Source organism: Mustelus asterias, chromosome 1 (assembly GCF_964213995.1).
Source record: "Mustelus asterias chromosome 1, sMusAst1.hap1.1, whole genome shotgun sequence".
Taxonomy (NCBI): Eukaryota; Metazoa; Chordata; class Chondrichthyes; order Carcharhiniformes; family Triakidae; genus Mustelus; species Mustelus asterias.
The window spans coordinates 89292478-89316332 of record NC_135801.1 but is presented as its reverse complement, the minus strand read 5'-3'; positions in this window follow the sequence as shown (position 1 = coordinate 89316332).

Below are 23855 nucleotides of genomic sequence, written 5' to 3'. Positions count from 1 at the left end.
GGTTAAATCTCACGGGATCCAAGGTGAGGTAGCTAAATGGATACAAAATTGGCTTGATGACAGGAGACAGAGGGTGGTTGTAGAGGGTTGTTTTCCAAACTGGAGACCTGTGACAAGCGGTGTGCCTCAGGGATCAGTGTTGGGTCCACTGTTATTTGTCATTTATATAAATTATTTGGATGAGGATATAGGAGGTATGGTTAGTAAGTTTGCAGATGACACCAAGATTGGTGGCATAGTGGACAGTGAAGAAGGTTATCTCGGATTGCAACAGGATCTTGATCAATTGGGCCAGTGGGCTGATGAATGGCAGATGGAGTTTAATTTAGATAAATGTGAGGTGATGCATTTTGGTAGCTTGAACCAGGGCAGGACTTACTCAGTTAATGGTAGGGCATTGGGGAGAGTTACGGAACAAAGAGATCATAACAACATAAGAACATAAATAGGAGCAAGAGTAAGCCACCTAGCCCCTCGAGCCTGCCCCGCCATTCAATAAGATCATGGCTGATCTGAAGTGGATCAGTTCCACTTACCCACCTGATCCCCATAACCCCTAATTCCCTTACCGATCAGGAATCCATCTATCCGTGATTTAAACATATTCAACGAGGTAGCCTCCACCACTTCAGTGGGCAGAGAATTCCAGAGATTCGCCACCCTCTGAGAGAAGAAGTTCCTCCTCAACTCTGTCCTAAACTGATCCCCCTTTATTTTGAGGCTGTGCCCTCTAGTTCTAGCTTCCTTTCTAAGTGGAAAGAATCTCTCCACCTCTACCCTATCCAGCCCCTTCATTATCTTATAGGTCTCTATAAGATCCCCCCTCAGCCTTCTAAATTCCAACGAGTACAAACCCAATCCGCTCAGTCTCTCCTCATAATCAACACCCCTCATCTCTGGTATCAACCTGGTGAACCTTCTCTGCACTCCCTCCAATGCTAATATATCCTTCTGCAAATAAGGGGACCAATACTGCACACAGTATTCCAGCTGCAGCCTCACCAATACCCTATACAGATGTAGCAAGACATCTCTGCTTTTATATTCTATCCCCCTTGCGATATAGGCCAACATCCCATTTGCCTTCTTGATCACCTGTTGCACTTGCAGACTGGGTTTTTGCGTCTCATGCACAGATCGAGGGGTATAGGTTCATAGCTACTTGAAAGTGGAGTCACAGGTGGACAGAGTGGTTAAGAAGGCATTCAGCATGCTTGGTTTCATTGGCCAGAACATTGAATACAGGAGTTGGGACATCTTGTTGAAGTTGTACAAGACTAAGGCTACACTTAGAATACTGTGTACAGTTCTGGTCACCCTATTATGGAAAGGTTATTATTAAACTAGAAAGAGTGCAGAAGAGATTTACTAGGATGCTACTGGGATTTGATGGTTTGAGTTATAAGGAGAGGCTGGAGAGATTGGGACTTTTTTCTCTGGCGCGTAGGAGGCTGAGGGATGATCTTATAGAGATCTATAAAATAATCAGGGACATAAATCAGCTAGATAGTCAATATCTTTTCTCAAAGGTAGGGGAGTCTAAAATTAGAGGGCATAGATTTAAGGTGAGAGGGGAGAGATACAAAAGGGTCCAGAGGGGCAATGTTTTCACACAGAGGGCGGTGATTGTCTGAAACAAGCTGCCAGAGGTAGTAGTAGAAGCGGGTACAATTTTGTCTTTCAAAAAGCGTTTAGATAGTTCCACAGGTAAGATGAGAAGATGAGTTATAGAGGGATATGGGCCAAATGCGGGCAATTGGGACTAGTTTAGGGGTTTTAAAATAAAGGACTGCATGGACAGGTTGGGCCGAAAGGCCTGTTTCCATGCTGTTAACCTCTATGACTCTATGACATAATCCATAATTCTGTACAATACCAAGGGAACGATGGATTGTCGGAGGTGCCACCTTTTGTATGAGGTATTAAGCCAGCCTGCCTTTGCAGGTTGATGGAAAGATCCAATGGCAATATGTGAAGAAGAGCAGGGGAATCCATCCATGTCTCTTACCTCCCAGGGGCCTAAATTTATTCCTCAACCAAACCTAAAACGGAAACTCTGGTTATATATTTCACTGTGGTTTGTGGGAGCTTGCAGTGCACAAATTGGCTGCCACATTTCCGACCACACAACAGTAACTACACTCAGTAAAATAACTCATTGGTTATAATGAGTTTGTGAAAGACGCTACATAAAAACAAATCCTTTCTTCTTGATTTGGAATTTGAATAATCATTCTACTGTTTCTGCCTGTGCTTAGTAAAAGATCTTCAGGGCAAGCAGGAAATCGCCTGCTTGCATTAATCTCTTGCTTTAATAATGTGAGTGGGATATCCACTCACATTGTCTGTACCTTTAAGACTTGATTACCCGTAAAGACTCGTATTCCAACCATTATTTTGTAAATTGAGTTGGGTCTTTATGTGCCCTGTTTGTGAACAGAACTCCCACTTACCTGACGAAGGGGCAGCGTTCCGAAAGCTAGTGGCTTTTGCTATCAAATAAACCTGTTGGACTTTAACCTGGTGTTGTGAGACTTCTTACTGTGTTTACCCCAGTCCAACGCCGGCACCTCCACATCATGGTCACATACCAGCCAGACAAGTGGTTTGTGTGGGCCATAGTTACTTCCAATCTACTATCAACAGCACCTTCGAGCTTACTATCTTCAGGAGAGTGGCACATGGTGAACAATGGATAAGAAAGAAGAATATCACTTTGCAACATCTGGGCACTGCATTAAATAACCACGGCATCCTTCCTCATGGTACATTGTAAATGTGATGCATGGTAGTAAATTCAGCAAGTGGAAAGTATTACCCAAATGAAATGTTTGGCCTGAGGCAATGCAAACTAATTTGTCCCTTCGTGCAATTTCTGAGTCATTGCTTGATTTTGTAAGTGTTTTCGGAATTAAAGGGCAAGGTGGCTCTGCCCATATGTGTAATTAAAATTGCACAATTATGTGGAAATTGTTTCCAAACGTTCAACTTTTTAACAAGTTTAAAAATACTGACTGATAGTTGCTCTTGGTCAATGGGAAAATACCACCACTCTCTTATCTGGCTGGTGCCTTTGCGTTGTTGTTTCTCTCTGTATTTCCTCTTCTAGTTTTGTCTTTCTTCACTATTGCTTCTACTAAATTAATTTATTATGTTGTTTCTCTCTCTTTGGTGCTCTGTTTTCAGCTAATAAATGATCAATCGTGTGATCTTCCACGATGGGGAACAAAGACAATAGTCTGTCAGGCTGCTTATGATGTGGGGTTTGTGGGGAATATGTGGAGGTCAGTGGCTTTTTCCTAGCCCTGCCTCAACCCTCACGATGTGGAGATGCCTATGTATTCACTTTCCTACTAGCACTCCCATCACTGCCCCATCATCTCCCTTTGCACTACCCACTCAAACACTGTATCCTCCCCTTTTTCACCATCACCCGCTTCACCCCTAACTTCCATCCATCTCACAAAGGATGGGTGCCAAGTGGCGAGAGGCCACCCCCCCTCCCCCCGCCCCCACCCTCAACCAATTTCCCTTCTCTTTTCTCTTTCCCCTACCCTCCCTTCCTGTCTATTCCTCTCAAACAGACTTCATTTGCCTTCAAAATTCAACTTGCCTTTTTGTCTGTATTTGTCTCGATTTGTTTCTCATTGTCCCATTATTCTGAGGAGTTAACATTTCTGCAATTAATTTTACTCTCGTCCTCACTTCAGTGGAAAGTAAAATGAAGTGGGGTGTAAATGTGAAGCTGATCTGTTTTGATCCCATCAACTGTCTGTCTGAGGCTTGAGTTACATTTACCCTCTGTCTCACAAGTTAAGATATATATATATTATATATATATAAGTTGTACAAGACATTGGTAAGGCCACACTTGGAATACTGTGTGCAATTCTGGTCACCCTATTGTAGAAAGGATATTAGTAAACTAGAAAGAGTGCAGAAAAGATTTACTAGGATGCCACCGGGACTTGATGGATTGAGTTATAAGGAGAGGCTGGGTAGACTGGGACTTTTTTCTCTCGAGCGTAGGAGGCTGAGGAGTGATCTTATAGAAGTCTATGAAATAATGAGGGGCACAGATCAGCTAGATAGTCAATATCTTTTCCCAAAGGTCGGGGAGTCTAAAACAAGAGGGCATAGGTTTAAGGTGAGAAGGTAGAGATACAAAAGTGTCCAGGGGGGCAATTTCTTCACACAGAGGGTGATGAGTGTCTGGAACAAGCTGCCAGAGGTAGTAGTAGAGGCGGGTACAATTTTGTCTTTTAAAAAGCATTTAGATAGTTACATGGGTACGATGGGTATAGAGGGATATGGGCCAAATGCGGGCAATTGGGATTAGCTTAGGGATTTTAAAAAAAAAAGGGCGGCATGGACAAGTTGGGCCGAAGGGCCCGTTTCCATGCTGTAAATCTCTATGACTCTATATAGTTGGAGATGAGGCAGAGGGGGAAATTTTTTAAAATGCCACAGATTGTGTCAGCAATTTTCTCTTTTTTAAATTTTTTTACTCCATCCTTAAAGTTACAAAGCCAATGCCCAGAGTGAACTGGGCAAACCCAAATTCCTTGCTTGCTCCAGAAACCAAATTCAAAATCCAATTGAATCCAATTCATGATCCCCACAAGAGAGACAAACAAGATCCAAGCTGACAAGATAAGGCATTGCACCCAATCGTGGGCTTGATCCAACACTTGATCTTCTCTGTAGTAATAATAGATTATGATTTTGATCATGTTTGTCGGTAATGTTGAAGCTTGATGTCAAAAGTGAAATGGTGTTGGGGGTGGTGGATAGAACCACAGGGTGAGTGTGTGAGGAGGCCTAGGCTTGGTGTAGTTCATGGTCTGTGATGTGGGGCAGTGTTGGCGATGGAGACACACATCAATGTGATTAATCAGATGTGTGTGCTTTCTGGATGATGTGTTTTTCTGATGGAGATTGCATTACGGCATTATTGGTTACAGGACTGAGAGCTGTTCACATGAACCATTGCAGCAACATCCTTGCAGCCATGCTAGCTGGCCAATTGCCAAGAGACTTGGCACAGCCTTAATGGCCTTACTCGAATGCTGGACACCAGACTCCTCGTCGGATCCCCTCCCTCTTCCTTTACTTCTTCCTCCTCCTTGTCCTCTGCTGAGGAAGAGTGGTGTTCCAGTCCTCATCTTCATCCAACTCCCTCCTCTTTGTATTGTCATATGGTTCAGCATGCTGCAGAGAGCCACGATAAGAAACCTTGCTCTAACTAGAGGTCATCATGCAACCAGTTCAGACAACAGAAATGCGTCTCCAACATGCCTGTTCCATGTGGGTCTATGTTAGAAGATGGCCCTGGCTGTAACTTCTCTCTGCATTTGTATCTGGGTACTGAATGTGTGTCAGGAGCCACCTCCTCAGAGGATAATTCTATACCCCAGCAGTCAACCACAGAGTCTGAATGTTGACCTGAAGAAGTGAAACGCTTCTTCTAAGGATAAAGGCATCTTGACAGCTGCCCGGAACTGGGCACAAGATGTGCTTCCTGTGGTCACAGGTGAGCTGGACATTTGCCCAGCCTTTTGTGCTCAGGAATCTTCCTGGGTGGTCTGTCAGTGCTTTGATGGCTACATGGGTACAAGTGACAACGACCCTCTCCACCCCGAGACACAACTGAAACCATTGATAGTGGCAAAGCACAATGCATTTTTGTGCCCAGCCCCTCTATCTCAAAATGAATGCAGTTTCCCCACCCTCTTGAATACTTGCCTAATGGTGTAATGAGCTGCCAACTGTGATATGCCACACAGGTCTGCAGCTGATTCCAGGCACAACATGGAAGCAAAGTTTCAGTGCCATGGTGACCTTGGTAGTTACAGCTAGGGTCTGCCATGGGGGCTGTGGACCAAAACGCAAATGTTTAAGATCAATAACTAGATATGTGAAGTCTCCTCAGACAGCTGACTGCTGAGTGGTACATCTGATATCTTGGGTAGTGCCTACTTCTCCACCCACTGTTCTCCTCTGGACTTGTCCTGACCTTGAGCATGTCTCTGCTGAAGCAACTCCTCGCTACTCTGTCCAATGTCAGAATAACCTGTCCCCATCCAACTTCCTCAGCAGTTAATCATTCCTGCCAATGTCTGCTGCCCAAGTAATGGCAGCAGTTTCATGTTCCTCTCAGAAGCCCCAGCACTCAATGTTCATAAATAAGTGTCTCTGCACCATGTAGAGTTTGAAACTTTGTTGAGCAGCTGAGCTTTATTCCCCATTTCTTAAATATTTTGACTAGTATGTCCAATAACCCTCATTGATCCCACTGTGCTCACAGTAGCTGCACCCTGATATGTCCCTGACACCACGTGTTCCATGTGCCTCTCAATTGAAAATTCATAACTGCTCCTCTGAGGCCTGTTAATGTGTTCATCAATAAGGCTAATTGAAGGTGAGTGGGTTCCTGGCTTTCCATCATCCCATCTTCCCTTTGAAAGCTGCACCATTAAGGGGCATCAGGTTCCAGTGTTGATTGACTTATTATTGTCACGTATTGGGCTACAGTGAAAAGTATTGTTTCTTGCGCACTATACAGAAAAAGCATACAGTTCATACAGTACAGAGAGGAGAAGGAAAGGTGAGGGTGCAGAATATAGTGTTGCAGTTACCGATAGAGTGAAGAGAAAAATGAGCTTAATGTATGACAAGACCGTTCAAACATCTGATGGCAGGAGGGAAGGAGCAGTTCTCGAGTCGGTTGGTATGTGCCCTCCAGGAACGCGCTTTTCAAATTGCACCTGTATCCATTCCCATCCCCACTGACAGCTAAAGGCCCAGCTCAAAGACCTTTCATCATGTCATTGACATGAATTGTTAATTCTGTTTATCCCTCCGCAGGATGCTGCCTGATCTGCCGAGTATTTCCAAGGTTTCCTGAATTTATTTCAGATTTTAAGCATGCACAGTATTTTGCATTTGTACAAGCAGAAATAATCAGGCTGGAAATCTGCTTTTATTAGTAAAACGAAGATAATGCACTCTCTCGTTTCATTTCTTTACCTCTGACTCAGTCCCTCTTTCTCTCTCTTTCTCTCTCTCTCTTTCTCTTTCTCTCTCTCTCGCTCTCTGCCTTAGTTCAATATACTTTCCAAAGCTTATAGAAAACAAAACAAAAAATGACAACACGGTTATAATTAGAAAACTGGCATTTTCCTCTCTCTCTCTCACACACATATTTAGCCTCTCTGTGCTTTTAATAAGCTCTCAAAGTGGTGATTTTAATGTCCCCCACCTTGTGGGAACAGCCCACAACTACTTGCCCAAAATTTGGTTCTGTTGCATTGGAAGTTGAGTTGAAAAATGTATTTTGAGGGCTGTTCCCAACCACTTCCAGGGCAGCTCTCACCATTGCTGTGTTTTAATGTTTTAATGTTTTCAGTAGCATGATGTATCTCCCGACCTATTCAAAAGCATTACCATTCAACTGCTTTTGATCATCCACTAGTTGTTGCAGATGTAGCAGGAGTACTGACTTGTTGCAGGAGTTGTGAAAAGTCAACAGGGAGTGGTGCTAGGCATTGTGAAGGAAATATTTCTCCTTTTCTTTATTCATTCATGGGATGTGGGCGTCGCTGGCTGGGCCAACATTAATTACCCATCCCTAATTGCCCTTGAGCTGAGTGGCTTGCTGGGCCAAAGAGCATTTTAAGAATCAATGGTGCTGTGGTTCCAGAGTCAGAATGGGAGACCAGGTAAGGACATTAATGAACCAGATGTGTTTTTAACAATAATTGACAATGGTTTCACACTCATCATTAGAATTTCAGATTTTTATTGAATTCAAATTTCACCATCTGCAATCGTGGGATTCGAACCCTGGCCACCAGAGCGTTACCCTGGGTTTCTGGATTATTAGTTCAGTGACACTACCACTAGACCATCATCTCCCCTACCTGCACCTAAACCAGAAGAAGTGTGTTTGACAACTGTGCTTCACTAAGGAACTGAGCAACCACTCTAAATTGGATTTGCAGCCTCTGACCAGGGTGGGGATCGCATTGCCAGCAGTCGTCAAGGTGACAGTGGCCATAACTTTATATGTCAGCAGATCCTTCCAGGCAAGAACTGTTGACCTTACAGGTGTTGTGTCAAGGAAGTCAAAGACGCTGTGAATGAGGAGAGGACATGTCATTGTCTTCTCTCTAAATAGGGAGAAGCAGCGGGAGCAGACATCAGACTTTGTCAGGTTAGCAGGCAGTCAATGTTCTGTACAAAGATGCAAACTGAGGTTTCAATCATTCTCTGCTGTTTCCTACAGCAGCTGGTTTTCATAAGTTATCAAATGCACTCAAATTCAGCTGTACTCCCCTGACACCATATTCCACATGATGGGTAAAATAGCTTCTACCTCACTCCCTTACTCACAAAGGGGTGATATCAGAGGTCAAATGACTAGGGGGCAAACTATAGTACACAACAAGGAACCATGCATAAAAACATTTCTCCAGACAGTACATCTCTCTGTCTTTCTTCTCTTTACTTCCTTAAGATGTTCCTTAAAACTCATCCAAGTTCTGCAGAAATTCTTGTTAAAACAGAACTTCTCCATGCTCCTAGATAGGGCAGCACGGTGGCACAGTGATTAGACTGCTACCACACAAAACCAGAGACCCAGGTTCGATTCCCAGCTTGGGTCACTGTCTGAGTGGAGTTTGCACGTTCTCCCCGTGTCTGCATGGGTTTCCTCCGGGTGCTCCGGTTTCCTCATCAGTCCAAAGATGTGTAAGTTAGGTGAATTGACTGTGCTAAATTCTCCCTCAGTGTTCCTGAACAGGTGCCGGAGTGTGGCGACTAGGGGATTTTCACAGTAACTTAATTACAGTGTTAATGTGAGCCTACTTGTGATTAATAAATCAATTTTTAAAAAAAGATAGGAAGAACAAGCTTGTTGGCGGGCTTGCCAATGCAACAGGCATTTTTGTGTGCATGCTCATTGTCTTTGTTCTGTACTTTCCCCATCAAAACATGCTTACGTGTCCTCTACAGCAGAACTTGCCCATGACCTCTCCCTTCAGTGAACTGGCACAAATGAAATCCTTTCCTCCTGGTCTGGCTATAGCCCATTCATGCCCAATGACTCAGCACATGCAGGTCCAGCCTCTATTCCAGACTCTAAGGTACACACAATGCCAGTATCTGAGCTGGTGGATGCAAATGTCAGATCAAGTGGTGGTTTTCCTTCCTCAGAAGTCTGTTCTCTAGGCTTTCAGCTCAGACACCAGTGGTTGACCAGGAAGCAGTTGTAAGCAATCTAAAAGCATAAATGCACAAGGGAATGGTTGGGTGAGGGAAGGGGGGGAAGACAGGAGGTGTTTAGTTATACCATCTGTTGCATGTACATCATGACAGATTGCAGGAGGAGGGCAAAGTGAGATTTCAGAAACTCCATAACATACTGTCATTTTCGATGGTTTCAACCACACAAATGGCCAGTGCCTCTGCAATGACTGCGCTAAATATCTCCATCACCATCTCCCCCCTGGGGATCAGCACACGTAGCCTTGTCTTCCCCCTGGGCTAGCCGCTGCTACTGTCTCTTATGGGTCACTTTAACCTGCAAAGGAGATGGGATGTGTGTCAGTGAATGTGGCGCAACATGTCTGGTGGATGTAACTTTCAGGGTAGCCTGAACCAGACTACCTGGTTGTCAGTGAGATGTGAGCTTCCAGCAGTGCTAAGTGTGAGCTTGACGTATGAGGAGAGATTAAACATTTTGGGTTTGTACTTGCTGGAGTTTAGAAGGATGAGAGGGGATCTGATTGAGGTATAGAAAATTTTAAATTGATAAAGTAAATGTAGACTAAATGTTTCCTCTAATGGGGCAATCGAGAACAAGAGGTCACCAGGTACAGGTTGCGAGTCGGTAGATTTAAAACTGAGGAGATGAGGAAGAACTACTTCTCATAGAAGGTGGTGAATTTGTGGAACTCGTTGCCTCATGGCACAGTGGAGTCTGATTCGTTGAATGATTTCAAGAGGGAGATAAACACATTTCTAATAAATAAAGGGAAAGAGGGATATGGGGAACAGATGGGGAGGCGGATCTGAGACCAGGATGAGATCAGCAATGATCTGATTGAATGACAGAGCAGGTTCAAAGGGCTGAATTTGCCTACTTCCGCTCTTAATTCCTATGTTCCCATGAGGGTAAGGTGAAGCATGTGAATGTGAAGTTTGGATGATGAGTAATAATAATTGTTGATAGGTGAGTAAAGAGATGGTGGCTAATGGAGATCGTGGGCTCTGTTACTTCTCTCTTTGTGGGCCTCTTATCCCCCTTACCTAACCCTCCCCCTCAATCATGTGAGATATATTTCCCCCTCTCAATATTCACCAATCAATTCACCATCACAGAAATCTCCTAGTAAAATGATAATGTCCATTGTTGATATCTGGTTACAAATATTGTCCAATATATATGCAGCCTGGGTTATTAATACTAAGAGCAGCAACAATACAGTGCTGAATTAGTTTGTGCACATCTTATAGGTGATCCCAGCATGAATATTAAACAAACCAGAGAATACAAATTTTACCTTAACAGCATTGTGCAATATTGTTAATTTGACAGGAAGATGTCCTGATAGTTATTTATAAATGTGCTGACCATTACACTGATTTAGTGACTGCTTCAGCCCTCATTAACATGTTCTGCATATTGCACCATATGAAATCAGTGACAGTAAACTCATATTTGGGGGAAAGATTCAAAACCTGCAAAGCAGATAAACTGCACAAGAGCTTTTCTATTTTTTAGAAGAATTAGAAGACTGTCCTCTGCCTGGGTGCACGTTACTCAATTTAATTATTTCATACAAGGAGTGTAATTGGATTCTATTCTATCGTGAATCTCACAGGGCAGAAAAATCCCTCGTGAGCAACAAAGTGGAATGATTGAATAACATAGGTTTTCACTGTCAGTAAGAAGCATTGAAGTCCTCAGGGCTCTCTGCGTGACACAACTTTTGTGTTGCCAGAAGACATAGATGGAATGGTTCACAATTGCATCTGTGTTTTCCTGATCATCAAGTCTGAAGATTCTGTTGAGTGCTGCTTCACACTACAATATCTTTTCAACATTGACTATGTAGCAGAACTTTATCATATTTAATTCCTGAAAAAGCTTGTAAAAGCACCAAGATAGAGTGGGATAATTGGTAAGTAGACAAAAGGATAAGATTGAAACCAATAGAGAAGGCTCTTAAGAATCACGTACAGTGTAAAACAGGTTATTGATTTACTAAGCGCCCCCATTATTCACTCCTGTCCTGGCAATTTCAGCACACAGAGCCCGTTCACAGTAAACTTCCATTAGCAACAAAATAAACACAACTCCAGCATGATTCCATCCTTGGTTCACAATTATGAATGACAAAGGTCATCTAGTCGAGCTCACCTCATCCATCCAGAATGGCAAATGTACATATATATTAGGAGAAGGCCGCTCAAGACTGCTCCACCATTTGATAACACTGCCTATATTATACCAGTGACTGCAACCCCAACCTATTTAATCGGCTGAAAAATGATGTAATGAAAGGTGCAGTGTAAATTTAGGTTTTGTCTTTCCTTCATCATACCTGCATAAAGTAGGCTGAATGACTGTCGTGATTTGAAATTGGAGACCCAGTGCCGATTCTCCAATCACAGAACAATCAATTGATGTTAGGAAAGTAGCTACAAAGAAATCATTATGCTTACCAAACAATTCAACTCTGTAACTAATACAACCTTACCATTCTGACTTCTCTGGCGCCAACCCACAATATACTATAAATGGCATTTTCTCCTTTTATGTTAATGACACTATCCTGAGGATTTTTCAATCAGCCTTCCACCGGCAGCTTGGGAAAGATGTAGCTTGAATTTTTCGGAGAAGACTGATACAAGGTTCATAGGATTTTTAAGTTTTAAGTTTTTATTTATTAATCACAAGTAAGGCTTAAATTAACACTGCAATGAAGTTACTCTGAAATTTCCCTGGTCGCCACATTCCCGGCACCTGTTTGGGTCAATGCACCTAATCAGCATGTCTTTCAGACTATGGGAGGAAACCGGGGCACCTGGAGGAAACCCACACTGACACGAGGAGAATGTGCAAACTCCACACAGACAGTGATCCAAGCCAGGAATCAAACACGGGTTCCTGGCATTGTGAGGCAGCAGTGCTAACCACTGTGCTGCTCATAATATTGTTGCATTGGCCGGGAATCGAACCCGGGCCTCCCACAAGGCAGGTGAGACTTCTACCCACTGAATAACCCAATGCAATACATTGGTCAGTACAACCTTAATTCAAGATGATTGTTTCCCCTTACCCCAGAAACTGTGGCTACCAGAGCAGGTCAGAGGGTAGGAATCCTGCGACAAGTAACTCACCTCCTGATCTGCCTGCCATCCCCCCCCCCCCCCCCCCCCCCCCACCCGCCCGACCCCCAAGCCTGTCCACCATCTACAAGATGCACTGCAGGAACTAACCAAGGTTCCTTAGAAAGCACCTTCCAAACCCACAACCACATCCATCTAGAAGGACAAGAGGCAGCAGATATCCGGGAACAAGACCAACTAGAATTCCCCCTCCAAGTGACTCACCATCCTGACTTGGAAATATACCTCTGTTCCTTCACTGTCGCTGGGTCATAATCCTAGAACTCCCTTCCTAACAGCATGGTGGGTGTACCTACATCTCAGGAACTGCGCTGGTTCAAGAAAACAGCTCACTACCACCTTCTGAAGGGCAATTAGGGATGGGCAATAAATGCCACATCCTGTAAATGAATATAACAATTAATTTAATTTGTATCTTGGCAATTTTGGTTGCTGAGTTAAAAGCAAGGGTGTTCTTCAGCCTCAATGAGCAGCTGTGCTGCTGTGGTTGATGCTCGAGGGGAAGTTCTCTGCTGATATATTGGATTGGTGGGTGACAGTGGATAAGTCAGCTGCATACTTAATGGAATAGACTCGCATCTGCTTCAACTACCCAGTAGGAATCTGCTCCACATTTGCAGGTTGCGGGAGAGGGTGTATTACTGGCCCGATTTTACCATTGCGCGAAAACTTGGTGAAGTCAGGCGTGAGACAGTTAGTGCGATCCGTGCCTTTGTCCGCGCAGACGCCCAGTTCACCAAGGCCCGAAAATGGCCGCGATCGGAACCGCACCTGAAACGGGTGCAGCATCAATTTAAATGCATTTTCATGCATTTAAATTGACTTAATGAGCTGAATGCCCAATCTTACCTGAATTTCCTTTACCATCGCGTTCGCCCGTCCAGATTCGGCGCAAAACAGACGTGCTCGGCAAAGGTCTGTTTCGGGCGTTCCAGCTTCCGAAGAGGTAAGTTCAGAGCTTCCAACGGCTCTCTGGCTCAGATCAGTGGTGGGGGCGGGAGAGGGAGGTGAGCCAGATTATTCTCTGTGGGGGGAGGGAGAAGGAGGAGGCGGGTCAGATGTATCTCTGGTGGCGGGGGTGGGGAGGAGGGAGGGCCGATCATTCTCTGGTGCGGCGGGGGGGGGGGGGGGGGGGGGGGGGAGGGAGGAGGAGGAGGAGGGAGGACCAGATCGCACTCTGGTAGGGGAAAGGGAGGCCAGATGGATCTCTGGTGGGGAGGAAAAGGCAGTGGCAGGATGCTCCGCTGCCACTGCAGGCAATTGGTGGGGGGAAAGGAGGCAGGGGTGGCGATCGGTCTGGGTAGTGGGGGGGATGGGTGGATAAGGGGAACAGTTATGTTGTGGGGGTGGGGCGATGTCTTTGGGGTTCATCGCTCCCGAGCCGCTTTATCCATTTTTTGCGGCCCGGGAGCGATGTGACAGGGGAGCGTTTTCAATTTTTCTTCACTGCGCATGCACAGTTGAAGGCTCGATCAGAGCAGCAGCGTTTCAGGTGCAATAAGCCCCATCCATAGCACGATTCAGACTCGCAACTTTTTTTTCGGGCTAAGTGCATATGGCGGTGCCTGAGAACAGGTTTCCAAGTTGGATCTGAATTGCGCCCAGATTCAGCACTTAAAATCAAAATGATAAAGTAGCCTCCACTGGGTGCCAACATTGGGTATGATGTTCTGTGTCGGGTAATAGTGGCGTAAGTGTGCAAGGAGGATCTTTGCTGATCATTGGAGGTCCAATGTGCAAGCTAATTATTTACCAGCAGGCATTCGCTGTGCTCAGATGATTTCATACTGAGTCACTATTAGTATTGGCCTTAAGAAAAGTAAAGAGATGCATTAAGCAGGAGTGATATTTTTGAAAGCTGACAGTTCAGTATATTCAAGCTTGGGGGACTGGTTAGTTCAGTTGGCTAGACAACTGATGTGAATTAGATTAATGCCAACAGCATACGATCAGAAGGGGGAATGTTTGTTGATGAATGTGGTCAGTACAATTTGTAACTCCTCAGATACTGAAGCAGTTCTTGTCCATATGCAGCAAGACCTGGATAACATTCAGATTTGGGCTGGTAACTGGAAAGTAGCATTCTGCTAAACCATCCCAGACAATGACCATCTCCAAGAAGAGAGAATCTAATCACCTCCCTTTGACATTCAATGGCATTGCTATCATTGACTCTGCTACCATCATTGGGAACCTGTCTCGGGGGCAGGGAATTCATATGGTGTTCGTGGAAGTGGAAATGACTAGGGTTGGGAAGCATTTTCCGATCAGGGCCATTGTGATCTCCTGGACTCGTTTCGATCGCCTCAGGGGGTCGGAGAGGAATTTCCCAGATTTTTTTTCCCATATTGGCCCTGGGGTTTTTCACTCTGGGTTTTCGCCTCTCCCTGGAGATCACATGGTCTGGAATGGGGGGGTGGGGGTGAGTTAATAGGTTGTAATGAACAAAGCATCGTAGCTGTGAGGGACAGCTCGGTGGATAGGATATTGGTATGTAGATAGGCTGGAAATTGGGCGGGGATCCTGGATTCAGGATTCAATCCTGGACCGGGGAGCGGCGCGGGCTTGAAGGGCCGAAGGGCCTGTTCCTGTGCTGTATTGTTCTTTTTTCTTTGTTCTTTGTTCATCAGCACCCTGGGTTTAACAACAACCAGAAAGTTCTGAAAATTAACTGGACAAGCCACATAAATACACTGACTTTTTATATTAATTCATGGGATGTGGACATTGTTGGCTTGGCCAACATTTATTGTTCACTCCCAATTCCCTTGAGAAAGTGGTGGTGAACTGCTTTATTGAACTGTTGCAGTCCAGCCTTGTCAAAGGCTAGGGTTCTGTGATGAGTAACTCACCTCCTGACTTCCCAAAGCCTGTCCATGATCTACAAGGCACAAGTCAGGAATGTAATGGAATAGTCTTCACTTCCCTGGATGGGTGCAGCTCCAACAACACTCAAGAAACTTGACACCATCCAGACAAAGTGGTCAATTTGTTCGGCACCCCTTCCACCATCTTAAACATTCACTCCTTCCATCATCTCCAGTGGCAGCGCTGTGTACCATCTGCAAAATGCATTCCAGGAACTCGCCAGCACTTCCCAGACCTTCCAAACCCACAATCCCTATCACCTAGCTGGACAAGAGTAGAAGATAGATGGGAACACTGCCACCATTGGAGGATCCTTCCAAGCCACCCATTCTGACTTAGAAATATATCGCTGTTCCTTAATTGGTACATTCCAAAATCTTGGAACTCCCTTCCGAACAGCACTCTGGGTGTACTTACACCACATGGACTGCAGTAGTTCAAGAGGACAGGTCACCACCACCTTCTCAAGGGCAATTATGGATGGGCAACAGAAGCTGGCCGATCCAGCGATGCCCACATCCCATGAAAGAATAAATTAAAACTTTATAAAGCATCTTCAATATAAAGACACTTCCCAAGATGCTTTACAGATAGATACAATTGGCCAGAATCTGCTGCCAATTATTAATGTGTGAGTGTCCTAGCAATTTTTGATTAGGATCAGATATCTCATGAATTGTGAACCGACAATTCACAATTCATGAGATAACTGATCCTACTCGTAAATTGCTACGATACTCACGCATTAATAATTGGCAGCAAATTCTGTGAACCGTCGGTAAGGCAGGTTTATTTTCACTGTTGTGCCATTGAATTCACAAAATTCACTGTCATCTCCCTGTGAGTGTCATGGAGCTCTTGAATTTATATAATGTCCATTACATTTTCTGTAAAAAGTTAGGTCTGGTACTTAACAGCATAAGCAATGCTCTAATGACAATATTTATGTTCCTGCAATGCCTCTCGACCTCACTGTCCAAGAGCAGAAATGCTTGAGATTGTGAAGTTTTATTCTTATATGTTGTAAGTGGTGGCTAGAGTTTTGAAATATAAAATGTTTTAGAGTTTCTTTTTTATAACATTTTTCTGTCTTGTTTTTGCTTCTCTTTTAATCTAAGCTTTCTTTTCTTCTTTATTTCTTGTTGTGCATCTAATTTGGTTCTAATTTGCCCAACTTCCTCCTCCATCATTCCTCAGGTTCCTTCTGAATGTTTAATTATCATTGACTAATGTGGTGCACTGTTGGTCCCAGTGTTGCCCAGGGTCTGAGATGTCCCATTGCTTCGCTATGCCCATGTCATAGACTACTCTTGTCCAGCTAGGTGATAGGGGTTGTGGGTTTGGAAGGTCTGGGAAGTGCTGGTGAGTTCCTGCAATGCATCTTGCAGATGGTACACAGTACTGCCAGTGGGGATGATGGAGGGAGTGAATGTTTAAGGTGGTGGAGTGGGGGGGCCGAACAAATTGATTGCTTTGTCTGGATGGTGCCAATTTCTTGAGTGTTGTTGGAGCTGCACCCATCCAGGGAAGTGAAGAGTATTCCATTACACTCCATAAAACAGTACAGCACAGGAACGGGCCATTTGGCTCACGATGTTGTGCTGAACATGACGCCAAATTAAACTAATCCTTTCTGCCTGCCCTTGCTCCATATCCCTCTATTCCTTGCATATTCATGCGCTTAGCTAAAAGCCCCTTAAACGTTCCTACCAGTTCTTACTTCCAGCAATTTGTAGCTCAAAATAAAAATCTTGTTGAAAGTTGAGGGGAAGAAGAATTATTAATAGAGCACAGTGCAGGATGCTCTGCTCCAACAAAACTTCACTATTGAACCATTCCAAAGATGTGCAGGTTAGGTGGATTGGCCATGCTCAATTGCCCTTTTGTGTCCTGGGATGCTGAGGTTAGAGGGAGTAGCAGGGCAAATGTGTGGGGTTATCGGAATAGGGCCTGCATGGGATTGTTGCCGGTACAGACACGATGGGTTGAATGGCTTCCTTCTGCACTGCAGGAATTCCATGATTCTATGAAATCAGAGGAATGAGTCCATTTGGAGAGTAAATGCGGGCCACTTGTTCTTTCCTTTCCTCAGAACCCGGTGTTAGTTTGGTTGAATAATAGTCTGGCCACTGAAAAATACTTTCAGAAAAGTTTAATGATTTAAGGTATTTTCAAAAGTGCGATAATGAGAAAATAATCTTTAAAACAAAATCTCCTGAGAAGCTGTGACACCCACGTATGTCCCACCCATGTGTGACAGAGCTTCAGTTCTAAAAAGAAAGGTTTCCACCCATGAGCTGATAACTATTTGTCAATGTTTCTTGTCCAAGTATTATTGGTTGAAACCATGAGGCCACATGCCTTGTCTCATGGTGTGATTTTAATTCATTTGCATTCTTGGATTGTTTCCTAAAAACGTTTGTTCGTAGTTTACTGTAGGATTGGCAGTTTAATCACTGACCTTCAGGAATTATATTCTTGCAGTGAATGAAAGGTTATTCCGTTCTTAGAAAATATCTGAGTGCAGGCCGTTTAGTGTGCTGTAGTATGTTCCCAGAAGTTGTAAATTGTCGGTGAGAGTGTCTTTGTTTTATATTAAGTTGTCAGATACCTATTTAACTATCATGATCTCTTTTCAATTTCTGGCACAGTCCTAATGATCTTGTAAATCCACAGCTATTATTAAAGACATTACTGTCCTTATTTTAAAACCATAATTATTTTGTTCATTGAAACTCTCTACTGTTAATTAACTAATCAAATCCTGTGTCTGCTTCCATTGAGGAGTTGTGAGTTTGGTGAAGAGACAACGACTAGTTTTCACTTTATTTCCACAGTTTCATAGAATCCCTACCGTGCAGAAGGAGGCCATTCGGCCCATCAAGTCTGCACCAACAACAATCCCACTTAGGCCTTATCCCCGTAACCCCACATATTTACCCCACTAATGCCTCTAACCTGCGCATCCCAGAACATTAAGGGGCAATTTAGCACGGCCAGTGCACCTACCCACACATGTTTGGACTGTGGGAGGAAACTGGAGCACCCGGAGGAAATCCACACAGACGCAGGGAGAAGGTGCAGACTCCGCACAGACAGTGACCCAAGCCAGGAATCGAACCTGGGTCCCTGGAGCTGTGAGGCAGCCGTGCTAACCACTGTGCCACTTTTTGGGAAATGACCTGTGCCTGGGCAATTTCTCATGTTGATTTAAAGTGGCCACATTAAGCTGCATGAAAACAGCACAATAATCTCTGATTTGTCCTCTTCCTGTCGGCAATCCACCTGGAATTCAATCTTCACCACCCAATTCCCCGGAGTTCAGGAATTCAGAGCGAAACAATGTGCCTTCATGATGTGGCATGAAGTTTTTACCATTCCGTTGCTCAGAATCTCACATTTCATAGAATATGCATTTCTTTTAACTGCCTTCATTTATTGAACAAAATATTTTGTATGCATTGAAATCCCCTCAATTCCTTTCAAGAGCAAAGTTAAAGTTAGTTCCTAACAGAATACAATTCTGGGGCGGCACGGTAGCACAGTGGTTAGCACTGCTGCTTCACAGCTCCAGGGTCCCGGGTTCGATTCCCGGCTCGGGTCACTGTCTGTGTGGAGTTTGCACATTCTCCTCGTGTCTGCGTGGGTTTCCTCTGGGTGCTCCGGTTTCCTCCCACAGTCCAAAGATGTGCGGGTTAGGTTGATTGGCCAGGTTAAAAAAAATTGCCCCTTAGAGTCCTGGGATGTGTAGGTTAGAGGGATTAGCAGGTAAAATAGGTGGGGGTAGGGCCTGGGTGGGATTGTGGTCGGTGCAGACTCGATGGGCCGAATGGCCTCCTTCTGCACTGTAGGTTTTCTATGAATTCAATCTGAAGATGATAATTGTCAAGGTTGGAAGTACAAGATGCCCTGGGGAGATGTTGCATTGCTGTCCTTCAGATGCTGCAGCTATCGGAGTGCACAAGTCCTGTGGTTGGTGGAGATTTTGGGTTGGCTCTGTGCCAGATTTCACTGACTGCTGCTGTTCTGGGGCACTTAATGAATATTACACTGAGTAAATACAGTGGCATAATGATTAACGCTGCTGCCTCACAGCACCAGGGATCTGGGTTTGATTCCGGCCTTGAAGTTAAAGTTTATTTATTAGTCACAAGTAGGCTTACATTCACACTGCAATGAAGTTACTGTTAAAATTGGGTGCTCTGGTTTCCTCCCACACCCCAAAGATGTGCGGGTTAGGTAGATTAGCTATGCCAAATTGTCCCGTAATGTCAGGGAGATTAGCAAGGTAAACACATGGGGTTATGGGGATAGGGCCTGGGTTGAATTGTTGCCAGTGCAAGCTCGATGGGCCAAATGGCCTCTTTCTGCGCTGTAGAGATCCTATGATTCTAAATGTGGGTTTGAGGTGGAGGAGAGTGCCCCCCCATCCCCACCCATTCCCTCTTTCTCTGCCTGCAATGGGCCTGTGGCCCCACAACTACCTGTCCAACGCAAAGGGGACAGAGGCCTGCTGTAAGGGTGAAATGGCTGCTTGGGGAAGAGGTCAGGAAAAATTTGGCCTCGTTATTTTTTATGTGCAGATATTGACAACGTCAAAGCTTTGAATTATAGTTTTGTATGTCACAAAGCTTAATTAATAAGACAAAATTCAAACCTAAAAATCTCCAAAGGCACTCCAGAATATTTTGCACGTAAATGTCATGTTTAATTTAGTTCTATCAGCCACTCATCTTTCCAGGTGTGTCAAAGCATATCTCGCATTATTCATGATGTGTCTGAGGAACATCAGCTTCGATCATTTCTGACACAGTAATGAAGGATAATTTTCTCATTTATTTGAACACTTTTATAATCATTATAATTATGTCGCTGGCAAACACAAGATGAGTCTGGATTATCCCGAGCTGAGAGACTGTAAATTTTGCACGTGCCCATGTATTGTGTCCGTGCTGGAAACCTGGAGTGATTTTGGATGCTGGAATATGCAAAGGGATCACCAGAGCATGAATATTTGTGATCGATTCAAAGTTTTACAATCGGCTTTTCCTCAACTAAACGTAAGGAGATTTTAAACAGCAACGTTGCTGCGTCATCCTTTTGTCCAGTTTTAATCAGAATTCTGTTACCAATTTATTACTTTTTTAAAAAACTGCAACTTTGGAAAATGAAGTAAAACCATAAGAGACTCGCAGTGTAAAGTTGCTTCCTATTAAATACTGATGGTGTGTGCAATCATGCATTTAGAATTTTAAATTTTTCCCACCATCTTTTTGCCATAGAATTCAAAGGGGATCAAACCCTAATTAGATATCCGGGGTAACTGATGGAATTCTCATATCACTCCAATAATGAAAGCTTTTATTGCATTTCAGTTCCCTGAATAAAACTCATACATTTGCATTCTGTCAAATTTCAACAAGTGCTTCCACGACTGGAATGTGAAGATAAAATGTTAATAAAACAAAGGCTACTGACCATTTTGCTTTACACCATGACAACTACAAGTAAGTCAGTTGTTCAGTTAGCTCATTGTAAATCATATTATTGTAAGTCTTATCTGAAAGCCATGACGGACGCCATGGTGATATCTTAGCAACGCAGCACTGTAACTAACCATACTATTCACAATGACTTCCCACCTTATGTGGATCAATAGGGCCACCTAGTGTTTGGTGTGGATGAAGCAATTTGTAATTTTAAGATGGTTATAGAGTCATCGGGGCGATTTTCTGGTCTTGCACCGCCTGCCGCAGATTGCACCGATCCTGAAAAATTGCATGCGGGCCAAAAAACGGGTTTGGTGCCCAACACCAAATGGTTTGCATTCATCCCAGTCTCTTTCTAATTATATTTAGCCCATTCGATGCCGCATTCTCCCAGCTCCCGGGATCTTCTGACCCTCACAAGCCCGGAGAGAATCAGTACTGGTCTCCAGACATGATGGCCATGCTGGGGGGCTCTGAGGCCAGTGAAGCCCTCGGGTGGTCAAAGACATGGCTTGGCTGTGCCCATATGGCAGTGCCCACATAGCACCTGGCATTGCCCCCAGGCAGTGCCAGTTGGCACTGCCACTTTGCCAGGGATAATGGAATGGGGGTGGGGGCTGTGGGGGTGGACCTGAGCGAGTATGACAATCACAGCGAGTGACATACAGGCCAGAATTTTACTGCTCTGCCCACCACGGGAATCGGAGCAGGTGAGGGGTGGACCATGGAAAGGTCCATTGACCTCGGGTGGGATTTTATGGTTTTGGGATGAGCGAAGCCATGAAATCCTGCCTACACTTTTATATTGCTCATCAAACGAAACTATTCTCTATCTTAGACGTACCAGCAGATTGAGGTCCACTAGGCAGCCGAGCACAGGTTCCAGCCCCCAGACCAGGTCCAAAGAGAAAGCTGCGCTCGCCCACACTGTCCACCAGCTCAGAATCACACAGACTTGGGCTCGTCTGCAGGAGAACACCTCACTGACATGTGCCCACAACAGTCAGAGGCGGGGACAGCTCAGGTCTCAGGCACTCCGAGGGCTGCTGGAGACCAACCACCCGCTCAGTCTCAGGTAGATGATGAGCCTCTGGAAGCGGCTGTCAGCTCACTGGTGGAGATGCAAAGGGAGGCAATGGAATATCAAGCAGAGATCATGGCCTGATGAATCATGAGGCCTGAAGATGCAAGTATGGATGTTGGGCTCATTTTCAATGCGAATGTTTGGACATCCCTTGAGAGAAAAGGGAATGGGTAGAGGGCCAGGAGAAATGCAATCATGTCCCCTTGCCTTCACTTCTCCTCAAACTTATCAGTGATTAAAGTGTCACTGGCACCTCACCCACATCTTGCTTCCTCCATGGTGTTGTTGTGTTCACACTGACCTCAACACCCTCTGGATGTTCCTGGGCCTCAGGATCTTCATCCTCCAATGATCTCTCATCCTCCAGCAAGGGATTACCTCTGTGTAATGCCAGGTTGTGAAAAGCACAACACACAGCAATGATGTGGGAAACTCTGTCAGGAGTGTATTGCAGTGAGTCACCTGAACGGTCCAAGCATTTGATGCACATCTTCAGAAGCCCTATGACCTGCTCTGTTAGGGCTTGTGTGGAACTGTGAGCAGCGTTGTATCATACTCTCAGCCGATGCACTTGTGTCATCAGCCAGTGTTTTAGTGGCTACTCCTGATTGCCAAGTGGCCATTCATGCAGGCGAACTGGCCGCTCAAAAATCTCAGGCACCTGGGAGTGACTCAGGGTGTAGGAGTCATGGCAACTCCCAGGGTATCAGCACAAATGAGCAGGATGTGCTTGTAATTATCACACACTAGTTGTACATTGATGGAATGGTAGCGCCTGGGTTGATAAACATTAGGGAGTGCTGTCATGGAGTGGCACAGTGGCACAGTGGCACGCACTGTTGCCTCACAGCGCCAGGGACATGGGTTCAATTCCAGCCTTGGGTCACTGTCTGAGTGGAGTTTGCACTTTCTCCCCGTGTCTGCGTGGGTTTCCTTCGGGTGCTCCGGTTTTCTCCCATAGTCCAAATATGTGCAGGTTAGGTGGATTAGCCGTGCTAAATTGCCCTTAATGTCAGGGGATGAATAGGGTAAATATGTGGGGTTGTGGGAATAGGGCCTGGGTCAGATTGTGGTTGGTGCAGACCCAATGGGCCGAATGGTCTCCTCTTGCATTGTAGAGATTCTCTGAGCCCGTATAGCCACCTGGGTGCTGCACCCTGCACTGCTGGGAAGCCTGAGATGGCAGCGAAGCCGGTGAATCTTTGAGCCTGGCTATCCTTGTTCAGAACAAACCTGACAAACTGATGTGCCTTCCTCTAAAGGGCACCTTTGACCTCCTTTATGCATCTATGTGTTGCAGACTGTGAGATGCCACACACGTCCCCTGTTAATCTCTGAAAAGTCTCATAGGCAAAGAAATTGAGCATGGCATTCACCTTTAAAGTCACTGGCAGGGGATAGTCTCCAACATCACATGGTGGCAAGCCTTCATGAAAAAGTGGCACATGTAATCTACCAGAGCTCGGGATGAACGCAGATGGGAGCATTCTCTCCCTCATTTATAAATAGGAGAGTCTTCTTTGGTATACCCCTGATCTGGCAATTCACCCCTGGTGTCTGGGCCTCTCCTCTTGATCCTCTTGTCCATGCTCTGGTTGCCCTTGACCCTGGACATCAGGCAGGGTCTCCTGGTGGAGCTGAGCTCTGTGTCACCTCTCCCTCTTTCACCTCTTCCATTGCTTTAGGACCCTCAGAAATAGATCAACATTAGTTTCAGCCCTGCGTATATTTTCACTGGTGCTGTCCTATCTGTGAGGTGCTACCATTGACATTGAAGCGACTAAGAAGTCATCCCAGGAATGTGACATCTGAATCACAAATTGATGTGAGAAGGTTTGAATGACAAGCTCTACATTTTCAACATGTCTGCATGGTTTTCCTCCAAGTGCTCCGGTTCCCTCCCACAGTCCAAAGATGTGCAGATTAGGTGGATTAACCATGGTAAATTGTCCCTTAATGTTCCAAGATGTGTAGGTTAGGGGGATTAGTGGAGTAAA